General features: G+C 43.8%; 1 protein-coding gene across 1 annotated transcript in view; it reads left to right on the forward strand.

The window, feature by feature from the left end:
* The window catches only part of PPP2R3A (protein phosphatase 2 regulatory subunit B''alpha), a 337,220-nt gene that overhangs the window by 81,314 nt on the left and 239,098 nt on the right, over positions 1-16,808 (forward strand). Inside the window, exon 2 of the mRNA XM_040348693.1 lies at positions 13,400-13,522. The gene's annotated coding sequence lies outside the window, so the exon portion shown is untranslated. The remainder of the gene's footprint in view (positions 1-13,399; positions 13,523-16,808) is intronic.

The following is a 16,808-nucleotide window of genomic DNA, read 5'->3' on the forward strand; positions in this document are numbered from 1 at the left end:
TTTTTTAGGATTAATAAGCGTTGTTTTTTTTAAACAAAGCACAGCATTTCTGTTATTTTTGCAGTACTTGTCCTGGAATCATTTTGATTTGGTTTTAAAATTTTTACTTTTACCATATATTGTATTAGCATATTTTTGGTAATGCAATACATTTTGAGATTATATTTATACCCCTTGAAATTTTCCACATTTTGTCGTGTTGCATCCAAAAATTTAGTAAATGTTTATTTGGATATTAAGTAATATAGACCAACACAAGGTGGCACATCATTTTGAAGTGTAAGATAAATGATAAATGTTTTCATTTTTTTTTTATTAATAAAATTCTTAAGTGTGGTGACTAGTAAATGGCGTCCACCTGTGTGTAATTTAATGTCAGTATAGATTCAGCTGTTCTGTGAAGCCCATAGAGGTTTATTAGAGCAATAGTGAACAAACGGCATCACACCAGACAGGTCAGGGATAAAGTTGTGGAGAAGTTTAAGGCCTGGTTCACACTGGTATGATTTGAGATGCGATTTGAGATGTCAAATCGCATCTCAAATCGGCAGCATTTGCCGGCAATTGTTGGCAATAGCACCATCCTAACCGGTGCGACGCCACATTTGCGGCGCTGCACCGATTTCAAAAAGTAGTTCCTGTACTACATTTTGCAATTTCGGACCGAGATTTACATTGACATCTGTGCAGAAACCTGTACAGATGTCTCTGAAATCGCGGCCGAAATCGGGACTGCCAGTGGGAGTTAAAATTAGCGAGTTCAGCTGAACTTGCACGGCTTCACTCCCACAGCCCAGTGTGAACCTGGGCTTAAAGCGGAGCTCCACCCTCAAATCAAACTCTGCATCAGCACTTTAAAAAAAAATTCATTAGTCGAGTAAAAAAAATAAAATAATTTTTACATATCTTAAAACGGTTGTTGCTAGGCAGACTTCCTAATCTGCCTTCTTCCTGCACCGCGGTTGTTTTCCTCTGTAGCCTAAACCGCACAGACTCCTGGGAATGTTGTGTCATGATTTCTCAGGAGTCTGTGCGCTCCTATGCCCCGCGGGATTTCAGTAGAGGAAATGACGCGAATGGGGCTGTTTACAGCGCCATTTTCAAAAAGGGCACAAAGCCCTTACTTTTCACTAGAACGGCGTGAATTTTTTTTTATTAGTGTGGGGATTATGTTATTTAAATTTTCATAACAACGGGGGGGGGGGGGGACGTTCCTCCGCTGCCGCCCGTTGTTATGACAACGGCACAAACAATCGCCGATACGAGCGGCGCTCTAATGCGCACGTGGGAGATTTACAGCTTACCCAGCATGCACATCTCGCTGGGAACAGTAAAACAAATGCACAAATGCCCACACAGAGAATGGAAACGGCCACAGCGTCCAGGACAGTAAAGGAGGCAAGTTTTTTTATTTACAAGATGATGTGGTATGTTTTATAGATTGCAATGGGATCTTTAGCTACATAACATTTAAATGTGCAAAAAAAAAAGTGACCGGATCTCCGCTTTAAGCAGGGTTAGGTTATAAAATAATATCAAGGGGTATGAATACTTTTTCAAGGCACTGTAGATTACCACAAGAGGCAGAGAGTTAGGAGAGCCTGGTAAACCTTAAAGAAATGTCAAGTTGTTCCTTCTAGTTGGATATAAAGACGCAAAATGATATATTGTATACGTTTTGCAATATCTGGAAGAAATAAAAATAATTTTACTTCTTACCATATAAAAGAAACCACAAGAAGATATGTACAAAACTACAATACGCTTATACAGTTCTTCCTCTAGCTTGCTATTTGTCTGGCTTTACATTCAGCGGAATTTGGAATTCCCCATTCACCTCTTTTTACAGTTGCTCTTACAGCAGCATTGAATTCTATGGAGGAAGTGGGGTCATGGGTCATTGATTTACACAATGTATGGAATATTTCATACAGTGAATGTACAATGAAATGAGATGTACTTGTGACCTTGCTGCTTTCAATTTGTATCCTGCAGGGCTTTGGTTATTCATTGAGGGTTTTCTTTATGAGACTTGTAGGCATTATTGACTCCAAAGACCAAGACTGTTTCTCCTCTGGAATAATGTGTGCCCCCCCAGTAGAAGATATATTTGGGGGTATGGGATCTTAATGTCATCTGGGAGCAATTGAAAGTAAATTAAGGTCAATTTGGAGAGAGTGCTGTGTGGAGTCTGGAGCCTGTTTGACCAGGAATGACATCATCAGAGGCAACATGCAAACTTCCATGTCTCAAGATTCACAACTTCAGTGTTTACTTTGGAAAACAGTTAACAGTGAGACAATCATCGCTGATAGACTGCTTTGTGCATAAACGCCATATGCATCATGGAAAAGTGTACACGACTCTACTGGAAAGGGCTTTCTCTTTCTGCAGTCTGTTAACAGCCCTGTGTTATAAGGCACAAGAGTTAAAGTCAGAATTGACTTTAGAAAGTCTCATTATCAGATGACGGCTGTTCTTCTCAAATTTGTTCTTTGCCTGGTTACAGATTAGGTAGTATTTTGTATTCCAAAGAAAGCAAAAAATAAGTTTAGCATTTTTTTTTTTCCCTATGTTCAGGGGAAAGTGACCATTACTTAAAGCGGAGGTTCACCCTAAATCACAACTTTGGCTGTCTAAAACCACCAGCCATTGATAGTAATGATTCCGTTTTTTTTTTTTTTTTTAAATCGCCGTCCTTACCTTTTGTACCCCGAGCCTTTTGTGAGCTGTCACTAACTTTTCCCCGCGGGAGTGAGCGTGGATTTCGAATTTCTCCGACCAGCGCTATGTCTCCTGGGAATCCCAGGAGACGCGCTGTGCTGAAATCCCGCGATATCTCGCGGGTCACGTGACTAGTCAAGCGGGGCGTGACCTACGCCGGCCGTTGTGATGGCAACAGTGCAGTGTTGATTGCGACGCTCGCCGTCAACACTGCACATGCGCGGGATAGAGCGGTGAATGCTGGGACGTCAGCATTCACCGCATCCCGGAAGGAAGAGCAGCTGGGCTTCACAGTGCCCACAGTAAAGATGGAAACGTCCATCACGGATTTTTAAAAGATCTTCTTTTCTGGCGATTAGTAAGGGAGCGGGCTAAAAGACTGGGACAGATGAGTGATAACTTTTACAAGGTAAGAGCGGCAGAAGCCATAAAAAAAAAAAAAAACCCCGCTTTAAGCAAAAACAAAAAAACTGCCTTTTAGCCCAAAGAAGTCTGTAAGGCTCGATTTCACATCTGCGCAGGTTGCTTTTTGAGCATTTCTGCAGTGCTTTTTACTAAGCTTTCCGTGATTTTTACTGCTTTCTCTTTTTTTTTTTCATGATTTGCGTTTTTTGCATGGTCTTCTTTTGCCTTACATTTTACTATGTATAACCAGTTGCTAAGGTGCGGGACGGGAAGCCGGCTGCTGCATCCTTAACAACTGATGAGTCATCAGCTGTCAGCAAGTTTTCCCCGCTGACAGAGGAATGTTAAAAGATTGGTCAGCTAAAAAAATTCACGCTCAAAATGGCGTGTGGCCTTACCCCCCCAAATCCATACCAGGCCCTTCGATCCGGTATAGATTTTGAGTGGAAACGCCATACCAGACGTCACCGCTCGGGGCACGATGGGTCCATGGCGGCATCTTAGAATGATGCCATGTTATGGTCACACCCCATGGTTATACAAGAAATGTTTAACATCAGAGCGGACGGATAGGCGGGACTTGGCGTTGGAGGAGAATTGGTTTCTTTTATTTTCAGCGGGTCGCGGTGGCAGCGGCAAAAGAAGACAGAGGAAGAAGACCTTTTTAATAAAGGACTTGTCAAAAACGGTCTATTGTGTGTTTTTGTCACACGACACAATTTTTTGGGGGGTGAATTGGTAGGGATACAATGCCATACTAATTTCACATAGGGGGGGAGGCCAGGATCTGTTGGCCCTTTGTTAAAGGGCGCTTCCAGATTTTGATAAGCCCCCCCCCTGCTCGTAGACCCCCACAACCACTGGCCAGGGTTGTAGGGAAGAGGCCCTTGTCCCCATCAACATGGGGACCACCCCCCCATGTTGAGGGTATGAGGCCTGGTATGGTTCTTTCCTGGCCTACCAGGCTGCATGCTCAAATAAGGGTCTGGTGTTTTTTTTTATGTGTGTGGGGTTCCCCTCAAAATCTGTATGCTTTTGGAGGGGGACCCAGGCAGTTTTGTGGTGTGTGTATGTGTTGTGTGTGTTTTTTTTCTACACGTTTAGCTGTCAGCGGGGAACCCAGCTGATGACTCATCAGTTGTTAAGGATGTGGCCGCCGGCTTCCCAGTCTGCTCCTTGGCAACCAGCTATATACAATGAATGTGAAACCAAAATAACACAAATTGCAGTAAAAACTCTGTACTTGTAATTTATTGAAGTCTATTACATGCAAAACACTGCATTGTGTGGGGGGAAAAAAGTCCCTGATCCTTTCCAAAAATGCAGAGGCACAAAAATGCATTGATGTGAACGTGTTCCATAGGAACCCATGTTAAAAATATTGTCCTGCATTCCTGCAAAAAAGCATGAAAAAATTAGTGAGAAGGTGCCTTTTAGAGAAGAAATTGTACCACTTGTCAGTGTCAAATCTTCGCACCAGTACCGTTGTTATTGAATATTTCTGGATGAGTTTGCATGTCACCTGCTGGACTATGTGGAATTTTCTTTTGACCACTATGTCACTGCTGTGCCCTGCAGTGAAGTAAGCTGCTGAAGTATTTTTTACTAGCACAGGGTTCCCAAAACTCTTCTTTAATCCCATCCTCCATGCAGATGCGTATGCATCCACCTCGGTGCACGTGCAGCAGCTGTATGGACACAATCCCATGTTAAAATCTAGCATATGGGCAGAAGCTCAGATCCAAATGCACAATCTCTGTGCTGAAATGTGTGCACCCGCTCTTGCCCGCATGTCAGATGTTGACATGTGATTGTGTTTGCGCAGTTTTCTCTATGAGCCAAGCACATTTTCTGCCCTGGAGGCATTTTTCCCTGCTTGTTCTATTCTTAGGCACTAGTCCCTTCACTGCCCCTGTGAGTTCTCCTGCCTCTGGAGCCTATGATGGAGGACATGGCCACTGCAAGTATTGTCTCACCAAGAGGAGATGTCCACATCAAGCAGGCAGTGATATGGACACCCAAAGAAGGACACCAGAAAGTAAACCGAAGAGGAACTTGTCATGGTGGATGGTACATAAAGATTGAAGGTCGCCCTGTGTGATTTTGTGAATAGGGGCAGTTTCGGAGGTAGTACCGAGACACAGTCAATGCCATGGCCGTGGTTTACCACAGACTAAAGTTTAAGAAACACCAACTTAGAAAAACTACCAGATGAGATTATTAACACATTAAAAGTTGCATTAGTACGCAGACTGTTTAATTTCTGGAGGGGTTTCCTATGGCGAATTGTGCATGTGTATCCTTAAAGTGTAAATTCAGCCAAAAACTAACTATAAACCTACTTGCAGCCACATTCTAAGACTAATTTATCTTGCCCTGGAAAGCCCTATGCTGAACTGTCAGAGGCCTGGACTGGAGCGCTTGCAGAAAAAGGTATGTATGGCAATTTTTGCTTTCCAGGACTAGATAGACTAGTCTTAGAATGTGGCTGCAAGTAGGTTTAGAGTTCGTCAAATTAAAAAATGTCACCAGCACACCAAGGATCTCCAGAGTGGGTTCAAATTTTGTAATCGGTGATAACATCATTGCAGCAGATTGCAAAGTTTCGCAGCCTCGTAAGACCCTTTTATCAGGCATGTGACATGTCACACTTTGGACCCACTCTGGAGATTCTTGGTGTACATATTTTTGCTTTGACTGGACATGGTTCAAGCCGTTGGTCGCTACAGCACCCACTATGATGCACAGCCATTTCTACAGGAACGTGTGTGTTGGGATTAGTGTGTTTCAAGGCTTTGTGTAGGCTTGTGCAGGAGAGGCAGCCAACAATGGAAGCCCCATATTTATTCTATGGGTGACGTCATTTCCCAGCCGTTGTCGGCTGTCCCTTCCACACAGCATCCACCGCCAGAGACTGGACCCGATCGCCTTCAGAAAAGGTACAATATAGCGTTTTTTTGCTTAAAGGGGTTGTAAAGGTTTGCTTTGCTATTTATTTTTTAACATGTTATACTCGCCTCTTTCGTGCAAGGGTTTTGCACAAAATGGCCTTGAACCTACTCTTCTAGGCTCCCTTAGTGGCGCTCCTGGCTCCACCTCTTCTCGAGTGCCCCCGCGGAGAGCATGGGGGCACTCATACAGGTGCATCCATTGACACAGTTAGCAGGACTCGACCCCGCCCGCTGGCTCCCGTGTCACTGGATTTGTTTGACCGCAGTGGGAGCCAATGACTCCTGCTGCTATCAGTCTATCCAATGAGGATAGATGCTCGTCCCCATCGCTGTAACGATCGGGTTTAGCGCCAGAAATAGTGCCTGTAAAGTGCCTGAAAAAAGCCTCAGCTGCAATCCAAGTGTGAAAGCCCGAGTGCTTTCACACTGGGGCGCTGCGCTGGCAGGGCGTCAAAAATAAAAGTCTTGCCAGCAGCTTCTTTGCATTCACCGCTCCTAAAGCGCCCCTGCCCATTGAGATCAATGGGCAGTGGCGCTTTGTGGGCGCTTTTATCCCTTTTTCGGCCGGTAGGGGGCGAATAGTGCCGCAAAAACGACGGTTAAGCGCCGCTAAAAATAGCAGCGTTTTACTGTATACACCTGGGCGCTTTCAGTGTGAAAGCACTCTAAAGGAGAAAGTTATAGATCGACATATACTGTGTGTTTGTATGTATAGATGTATATGTATTTTCTAAGATATGATTTATTTATATTTTAGCTGTAATTGCTTTCCACCCCTACAGGTGCATATCTCGCATTATGGAACAATTCTTCTTGTCGCCCTTGCCTATCAGCATAGCACAGTGTTACTTTAGCTCTGTTGGGTGTTGATGGATTAAGGTCAGACCTTGCTGAAACATCTCAAGTGTTTGTCATGAACACTTTTTCTGTTCATTTACAGTATTGCAAAAAATAAACTGTTTTCCGTCAGACTCAGTTCTTTGCTGCGCTAAGGACAGGCGTTTGTGAATTCTACGCTTATCTTTATCTCCTTTAATCTTTTGCCAGTTGGCCCTGAGAACTGGATTTGCTGCACCGGGGGCAGGAACTCTGGCACTGATCAACAACATAAAAAAAATAAAAATGTGCACATGGGCTGGGTAGACCTTTATCTCTTCTGTATTTGAGATGTGGGCATATAACCACCCATGTGTGTACAGGTCCGCACATGTTGAACACTCCAATGCTTCATGACTTTGCTATTCCAGCATCCGGTGCCTAAACTATGTAAGATTTCTACACCCCGCTGTAGTAGATTATACTCCCCTTCATTTTTTATTTTATTTTTGTAATGCGAAGTATGTATGCCACCTCCCTAAGTACCATTTCCACCTTGCATCTAACGGAAATAAGTGCCTTTCCTCCTGTATTGTGATTAAAAAAACTGACAGGGAATGGAAACTGGCTAATAAACAGTAAACAGTGTATAAGACAGTATGGCCCCTTTCACATGTCCGTTCCGCCTGTCCGTTCATTACAAGTCCGTTAACGGACTTGTAATGAATCCCTATGGGAATGCGTTCGTTAGCGGATGGAGCATCCGCTAGCATCCGCGTCCGTCGGGATCCGGTTTTCGGACGGAAGAAAACCCTATTTTTCTTCCGTCCGGCGGAACGGAACTGATGCAGACGGACACACGGTCCGTCTGCATCCGGTTCCCCATAGGGGACAGCGGAACAGAGACAGGGCGGTCCCTGCACTGTGTGCGGGGACCGCCCTATCCGCCGAGAGCTCAGCGGGAATCCCCGCTGAGCCGACGGAGCGGACTGAAAAACTGAAAGGACCCTATTTCTATAAATTGCACAGGTGATAAACTGGCTTGAAGTTGGAGAAATGAGAATGAAATCGGAATAAGCTGAGCATAGGTGGGGAAGGTTGGGCCAGAAAATACAGCAGAAAAAGAGGGCCCTATAATGCCTTCTTTTCCAGTGTATGGAATTGGGTCACATGACCTACAAGTATGCACTGGACAAGTATATGGGCAGAGTCTTCATTCACTTAAATCAGTGTTTCTCAATTCCAGTCCTCAGGCCCCCCCAACAGGTCAGGTTTTCAGGATTTCCCTCAGATGAAAAGGCTGTGGTGATTACTAAGGCAGTGAAACTGATCAAATCACCTGTGCAAAATAATGGAAATCCTGAAAACCTGACCTGTTGGGGGGGGGGCCTGAGGACTGGAATTGAGAAACACTGACTTAAATGATCTTTTAGTTAGTTTCTTGGTGCATAGCCACAGCTTCAGGTAACACGATTAAGAAACAGTTATTATAATTTGTATCATTATTATTGGTATTTTATATAGAATTTACAGTACCTTGAAAAAGTATTCATACCCCTTGAAATTTTCCACATTTTTGTCATGTTTCAACCAAAAACGAAAATGTATTATATTGGGGATTTTATGTGATGGACCAACACAAAGTGGCACATAAATGTGAAGTGGAAGGAAATGATAAATTGTTTATAAATAAATATGTGAAAAGTGTGGCGTGCATTTGTATCCCCCCCAAGTCAATACTAGGGATGAGCCGAACAGCCCCCAGTTCGGTTTGCACCAGAACTTGCGAACAGGAAAAAATGTGTGCGAACACCGTTAAGTCTATGGCAATCTAACATGAAAAATCAAAAGTGCTCATTTTGAAAGGCTAATAATACAATTATTGTCATAAAAAGTGTTTGGGGACCCAGGTCCTGCACTAGGAGTCATGTCAATGCAAAAAAAGCTTTAAAAACAAGCGTTTTTTTTTTTTTTTCAGGAGAAGTGATTAACAATACTTGAAGTGAAACAATAAGAATGATCGAAAAATATCGTGCCTAGGGGTGTCCTTAGTATGCCCGTAAAGTATCGCATCTTTCCTGTGTTTAGAACAGTACCACAGCAAAATGACATTTCTAAAGGGAAAAGTATAATTTAAAACTGCTCGTGGCTGTGATGAATTGTCGGATCCTGGCCATATGAATAAAAATCCCTGCACCAAAAAAATTGCATGGGTGTCCCCCAAAATCCATCAGACCCTTCAGGTTTTTCCATTTTTTCCCCCCTTGGGTCGTGGGCACTGTCATCGAAGATGGAGTTACATCGCGGGACACTTTTTATTTAAAAAAAAAAAATACTTATCCCAAACTGTCTCATGTAATTTTTAGCATTTTTTGACACTTTAAAAAAAAAAATTTGGTAGATGTGTAGGGGTGCAATGTACCAGATACCCATTCACATTGGGGGGCCAGGATCCTGGGGTCCCCTTGTTAAATGGGGCTGCCAGATTCCGAAAAGCCCCCGCTTGCAGACCCCCACAACCACCGGGCAAGGGTTGTGGGGGAAGAGGCCCTTGTTGAGGGCGTATGACCTGGTATGGTTTAGGAGAGGGGGCACTCTCTCGTCCCGTCCCCCCCTTTCTTGCTGCCTGACATTTTGCGTTCTCGGATAAGGGCCTGGTATGGATTTGGGGGGGGGGGTAACCCATGAATTTTTTTTTCAATGATTTTTATGTATATACGGCAATACGTTACAGCCGCAAGCAATTTTAAATGACTTTTTTTTCTTTACAAATGTAATTTTGCTGCTCTCATTTATAAAACTATGTACGACTGCAGTGTAAGCAGACTTACATAGTGTGGGGCATGGACTTGGCCCCCTGAACCATGATTTGCCAACAGCACCCTGCCTTTGGCCAATCATGGCTCTCGCAGCAGAGTGCACTGTGATTGGCCAAAACATGCAGGTCAGGTGGATGCTTTGATCGATTGGCAGCTGTCAATGCACTGCGATCCCGCAGTGCATTAACAATCTCGTCATTCATTATGGGGCATTCCGCGGGCGCTCAAATTTCCTGTGAATGCCCCATAATGTTTGGTATTTGGCAAAGGGTGAACACCCGATGTTCAAGTCGAACTTACATTCGACTCGAACATCAGGCTTATCCCTAGTCAATAGATTGTAGGACCAACTTTTGCTGCAATTACAGCTGCAAGTCTTTTTTGGTATGTCTCTACCAGCTTTGCACATCTAGAGAATGAAATATATGCCCATTCTTCTTTACAAAATGGCTCAAGCTCTGTCAGATTGGATAGAGAACGTCTGTGAACAGCAATTTTTAAGTCCTGCCACAGATTCTCAATTGGATTTAGGTCTGGTCTTTGGGCCGCTCTAACACATGAATATGCTTTGATCTAAACCATTCCATTGTAGCTCTGGCTGTATGTTTAGGGTTGTTGTCCTGCTGGAAGGGGAACCTCCGCCCCAGTCTCAAGTCTTTTGCAGACTCTAAGGCCTCGTACACACGACCGAACATGTCTGCTGAAACTGGTCTGTCTGTACGGCCGACCGGACAATTTTCCGGCGGATCGGACAGGTTTCCAGCGGACAAATGTTTCTTAGCATGCTAAGAAACATGTCCGCTGGAAGCCTGTCCGTCGGACATGTTCGGTCGTCTGTACGACTCACCGGACATGTCCGCTCGGCCGAAAGCCCTCGCATGCGTCGAAGTGATTTGACGCATGCGCGGAAGCATTGACCTTCCAGGGTCGTGCACGTCGTCGCGGCGATGGCGCAGCCACATCACCGCGTTCGCTGTCCGTGGGAAATTTGGTCTGATGGTGTGTACAGCCATCAGACCAAAATACGCCAGCGGACATGTCCGATGAAAACGGCCTGCGGACCGTTTTCATCGGACCGTTTCCATCATCCATTTTCGGATGATGGATTGAACAGTGCTCCGTGAGATGTTCAAAGCTCTTTTTTTTTTTTTTTTTTTAATAACCTAACCTAACCCTGCTTTAAACTTCTCCAAAATCTGGAAAACAATTAATTGTTTTCCTTTCACTTCACAATTATGTTCCACTTTGTGTTGGTCTATCACATAAAATGCCATTAAAATACATTTACCTTTTTTTTTGGTTGTGACATGACAAAATTTGGGAAAATGGGGTATGGATACTTTTTCAAGGCCTTGTAAATATCAGTTTTGATGCATCTCCTTAAAGGGGTGTTTCAGTAATTTTTAATGTTTATTAAAAGTCAGCAGCTACAAAAAGTGTAGCTGCTGGCTTTTAATAAACATACAATCACCTGCTCCACGTTCCAGCGACGCGCCGGCCGGGGCTCCGCTCCTCTCCCCCCTCTTCGGCCGGCGTCTTTATTCTAAGTGTGGGCACCTGGCCGTGACAGCTTTCGGCTTCTTGGCCGGGCACCCACTGCGCATTCGCGAGTGTCGCTGCGCCATCCGATTGGACAGGCGATCGCCTGGGACCTGTCACGTGTCCCAGGCGATCGCCTACAGGGAGGGGCTGCCAAAAGGCGATTAGACTATTCACCTTAGCAGCCCCTCGGCGGAAGGAGGAAGTGGGACAGGAAGTCCCACTCCTTCTGAAGCCTCCACTCCCCCCCCCAAAAAAAATTACATGCCAATTGTGGCATGTAAGGGGGCGAGGAGTAGATTAGGAGTAGATTAAGCGGAGGAACTCCGCTTTAATATAGCAGATGGGTAAGATTTATTCTGATTCCAGTATTACTACTACATGTACTACTGTTCTTTTAAAGGTCTATTATGGCAAAAAAATATTGAATGTATTCATTCAATATATGACTTGCTTTAGTTTCACGCATCTTTATTTTTCTCTAAAATGACAAGCAAGCCAAGTGGTCGTACCAAAAGAGCCCTTTAATAGGGTTGGGACAAACCATATAACACTGCTTGTAGTGCTCACACACCGCTTTTATTCAAATGATTTAAACACTTCTTTTTCCAAAAGGGAAAAGGAAAACTGTTGCTGTGACTTCCCAAAAAGGGATAGTTGGAGTTGGGCTTTAAAGTGGTATTAAATTCCGCTTTTTATCTTGTACTTGCAGGTAAGCCTATAATAAGGCCTACCTGTATGTACAGTGATTATCCTCTAACCGTGCACCGTTTAGGAGATATTTATATGTGTAGTAGCTGGTCAGGTCACAGGCGCATGCGCACTGTGCTCTCAATGGACAGCTTGCCATCTATTGAGAGAGCTGTGCAGCGACCATGACTAGTATGTGGTACAGTCTTAGCAGTGGGACCACTTCTTCTTTCGTCTTCAACTTTTAATTTGTCGCTTACATAAAGCACATTTATTACTACATGTCCATCTAAGGCAGGCCATAGATGGTGCAAATTTCTTCCCCCGCTTGCAGAAATGAAATTTGCACAGACAGTGCTGACAGGGGAATCCCTCCTGCCGAGCAATTGTCTGCTCCCAGGGGGGAGGTCCCCCTGCTGGGAGAAGACCGAGATTATCGCTAGAGGCTATAGCAGTAGCTAGGGATATACGCAAGTGATTCTGGCAAGCTGGTTGTACCCAAGTTGATCCATCAACTTGGTATGTTCAGCCTGCCCACACATGGTTTGAATCATCAAGAACCGGCCGATATTTAAACTGTCTATGGCCGGCCTAAAGCCCCGTACACCCGATCGGACCGTTGTCCGACCAAAATCACATCGGAATTCCATCGGAGTAAAATGGAACATGTTCTCTATCTAAACTCCGGTGGAATTCATCTGAATTTCCAATGGAATTACTCCGATGGGGCATACACACAGTCGGAATTTCCAATGGAAAAAATCCGTCTGACTTTTTCCATCGGAAATTGCGATCGTGTGTACGGGGCTTTAGACTACCCTGTCCACAGTGTTGGACCGCTGCATTGATTTCACTGCAGAACTAACTGTGTTGTTGCCCTATTAAAAATTGTAAAATATGCACCGCCTCTATCGTCCGGATCATCGAAAATCTAACTGGGTTTAGAAACAAAAGCGGTTTTAGGGTCAATTTCCACCTCCGTGTACGTTTAGTGCATGTGCATTAGTGTGCATTTGGCATGTTACGTTTCTTTGCATTTTGCTGTAATACTTTTGTGTGTGTCCTTTTACATGTGAAAAACGGGGCATGTTGCCCTACTGATGTGCAGTGCAACACACTGGTGTCATCTGATGCCATTTAGCTACAATGTATTTGCACTGTGTCGCTTAACTCATGCCAGCATATCTGGTGTGAACGGACCTTAAATACTTGTGACAGACTTCACCACGTAATTTGATGATTTATTTCATAGATCCACGTTACTTTTTCACAACTTTTCATTTTCATTTGGACGCCTAACTGGTCACTGATGGGAATTTCCATTCTTTGTAGTGATATGAGTAACTGCTGTGATGTATAGGTTTTCTCTAGAAGCCATGCCTTTAGACATTAGACTAGAGCAGGCATTGCTTACAGATTTGTGCTAATTTTATATTAATTCTTCTTTTTTTAAAGGAACCTTGTTGAGATTTTGATTTCTGAAAAGCTGTTTACTACCTCAAAGCACTTTGGATAAATGGATGGACTGTTCCATGGAACAAAGCTGGGCTTGTCTGCCTACAATGCTGCAATGTTCAGGTTGGTAGCCTCCAGTAAATGAATTGTGCATCATTAATTTGTTTCTTGTAATTAAATCACATAAGAAATTGCATTTACTGATGACACAGATAATAAATTGCTGAAATTATCCGAAATATAAAGGTTTAGGTGCCACTTGTGCAGATAGGTACATTTCCCATTATAATTTCCTAACGGCTGTTAAATATAAAGATAATAAATGTTCCAAAAGAGTGTTTTCCTTCAGTACACCTTTATCAGTTTACAGTTGAATTTGAAGTATGATTACATTCTTACAAGATTACATAGATACAGCTTGGACCAGTGTCAGCATGCATATTCCATACTAGGCATTGGGACTGCTGTGGAAGCAGAGAATCGCGTTAGTTGCTGCTACTACAGCATTTTCCATGGTCTTCCAGGTCCTGTGCCCAGCGGCTGTTGCAAAGTAACCACGGCAGTCGCTCGTTGGCATAGCTGCCATCATAGAGCTCTTTGCAATACTCTTAATATATGCAAAGCATTCGTTGATTGGACAAGGTGAAAGTAGTGATGCCGCTGCCCTGCCTCTCTACTTGACCAATCAGAGGCCACCCTGCTGCATAATTGCCACAGGATATTGCTCACTTGGCCCAGGATCCAGAAAACCATGGCAATCACTGTAGTAGTAATGGTGGGTACTACAGTGGTTCTCCTTTTCCACAGCAATCCCACCAGTATGGAATATGTATACTTACATTAATCCAAGCTGGACCAATGTAACTGTCCAATACAAAAAAACATACCTGGAATTCAGCTTTAATCTTGGAACACTTTAAAATGAAGTCAGATGACACCAGTGATATTTCCATTGTTGTAAGGTAGTGTCTCTCTCTAAGGCAGTTTACTATACATGAGCTTCAGAAATAAGTTAAAGTCAGCTTGAGATCTGTTTGAGCTTTGTCTTTTATTCCCATAGGCAAGTCAATCCCAATGCATCGCCAAAAGCCTATGTACACGAGAATATGCTTTATTAAAAACACAGCTTTACTCATAAATCCTAATCGGGTCTCTGTTGTTGGCCTCTCATATATGACCTACATTACTATTAACCTGTTGTGTAATAGAGCATTAGCATTTATTCTGATTGCGGGGAAGCTAGTATAAGGGTAGATCATCAGTAGGGAGGGTATTGGCCCCTTGTATTGACCATTTCAGATGGTGGAGGCTTTTTTTTTACTACAGGTACTTTTTTAGCGCCATCAATTTATGCACCACTTTACATACATATATTATACCAGGGACCCTCAAACTATGGCCCTCCAGCTGTTGCGGAACTACAAATCCCATGAGGCATTGTGAAACTCTGAAATTCACAGACATGACTAGGCATGATGGGAATTGTAGTTCCTGAACAACTGGAGGGCCGTAGTTTGAAGACCCCAGTATTATACATTTACTTCAGTCCCTGCTCTCAAGGAGCTTACAATCTAACTTCTCTAACTCGCATTCATACATACTAGTGCCAGTTTAGACAAGCTAATTAACCTACCAGCATGTCTTTGAAGTGTGGGAGGAAACCAGTGTACTCTGAGGAAACCCACAAAGTCACAGGGAGAACATGCAAATTCTGTATAGGTAGTGCCATAGTTCAGATTCAAACTAACGACTCTAGTGCTGCTAGACGGAAGTGCTAACCACTTAGCCGCTGTGCTGCCCATGATAGATTGCCTTTTGGGTACCCTCAATTCTCTGGGGACATATGATGCTGTATGCAGGCCACTCTAGTTGTCTGCACATTACTTATTGGCCGCTTGCATTCTTTCAGGGGATTTACAAGTATTGGCCACAATTCCGCCATAACGTCTAAACCGTCTCCTAGGTTTGGTGGATGCTGTCTTTAAAGTGTAACACTATCCTTTTTGGCTACTAAATAATTTTGCAGATTTATACCTTTACATTTTTGGTGTAAAAGCTCAGAGCTATAAATGTGCTACACTTTGTAAAGGTGTTTTGAAAAGATGTTTAGGCTGTGTGGCAAAAAAAATATCAATGAAATATTAGGCAACACCTTTACATTGGTCATATTACTAGGCACCGGAGGGATGCAGGTATTCCTTCTACAGAAAATGGGTAAAACTTTTCTGGATGTTCAGCAATTTTAGAGGTAAATATTAATGAAGTTGGGTCTGTAAAAAACAAAACCTTATGGTAACCAAAGATGCAGTGAATGTTCCAACAATCTGACATAGAGCATTGTTTATCTAGGACTATGCACAGTGCCTACATATTGCAGTGCAAGGTTTATTTTGTCTGTGCTTTTAGGGAAATAACAGGCAGGGACCTTTTGGGGTTGCTTTAGGCCCATTTCACACAGGTTGTCCGATAAGATCCACCGGTCAGTTTTTCAGGCAAACCTAATCAGAGCCTCCATTCACTCCTATGGAGTGGCTGACGTCACAGTTGACCCCTGCTGCTATCTGATTTTGTCTGTGAAATCCAGACAGATGACCTTATTTTCCATCCGTCTGGCAGATCGGGTAAAAACGGACAGGCAGTCCATTTTCATCCGATCTCCCCATAGAGGTGAACGGGGCTCTACAAGGACTGTCTCTGCACAGTGAGCAGAGACTGACCTGTGATCTGCCTGCTCATCGGTTCAGCGGAGTGATCCCCCACTGAGCAAAGTGGCGTCTGCCCGGCGGACCACCCATGTTTAAGGACCATTACAAAGGCTGGAGAGTGCAAAATCTGGTGCAGCTGTTCATGGTACAAAAACTGGAAGCTGATTGGCTTCTATGCAGAGCTGCACCAGATTTTGCACTTTCCAGTTTTAGTAAATCAACCCTAGTGTGTCAGCAGAACTTCTGTATCACACACAGATCTGCATGCAGGGGGCAAAGGGATAAGTGCACATATGCCTTTTGCCCCCTGACCCACTCTCCCCCTCCAACGATGCATACTTCAATCGGATGGCCACATTTCCACTGATTGTTTACATCCTTTACTGCAAGTCTTCACTGTCCTGGCTTTGCCTTTACATTATAGCCCCATTGACTTTTATGGGATCCTCGCCCATTTGTCTTAGATTTCTGTGGAGCTTGTTCCAAAGTCAATGGGGCACTAATAATACATAACAGCAATTGGGTCTAAGGCACTGAATCCAAAGACCAGTTGTACTGTTGGATGCCACCTCAGTGCAGAGCAAGTTGTTGCACTGAAGGGTTTCTACAGAATTCTGAACGGAATCGTGGAAACATGATCTCTCTCCATGAGCTGGAATTCTTCCAGTTTCAGTGCTGATCTTGCCCCACTTGGCCTCAGCTTG

Source organism: Rana temporaria, chromosome 4 (genome assembly GCF_905171775.1).
Source record: "Rana temporaria chromosome 4, aRanTem1.1, whole genome shotgun sequence".
NCBI classification, from domain to species: domain Eukaryota; kingdom Metazoa; phylum Chordata; class Amphibia; order Anura; family Ranidae; genus Rana; species Rana temporaria.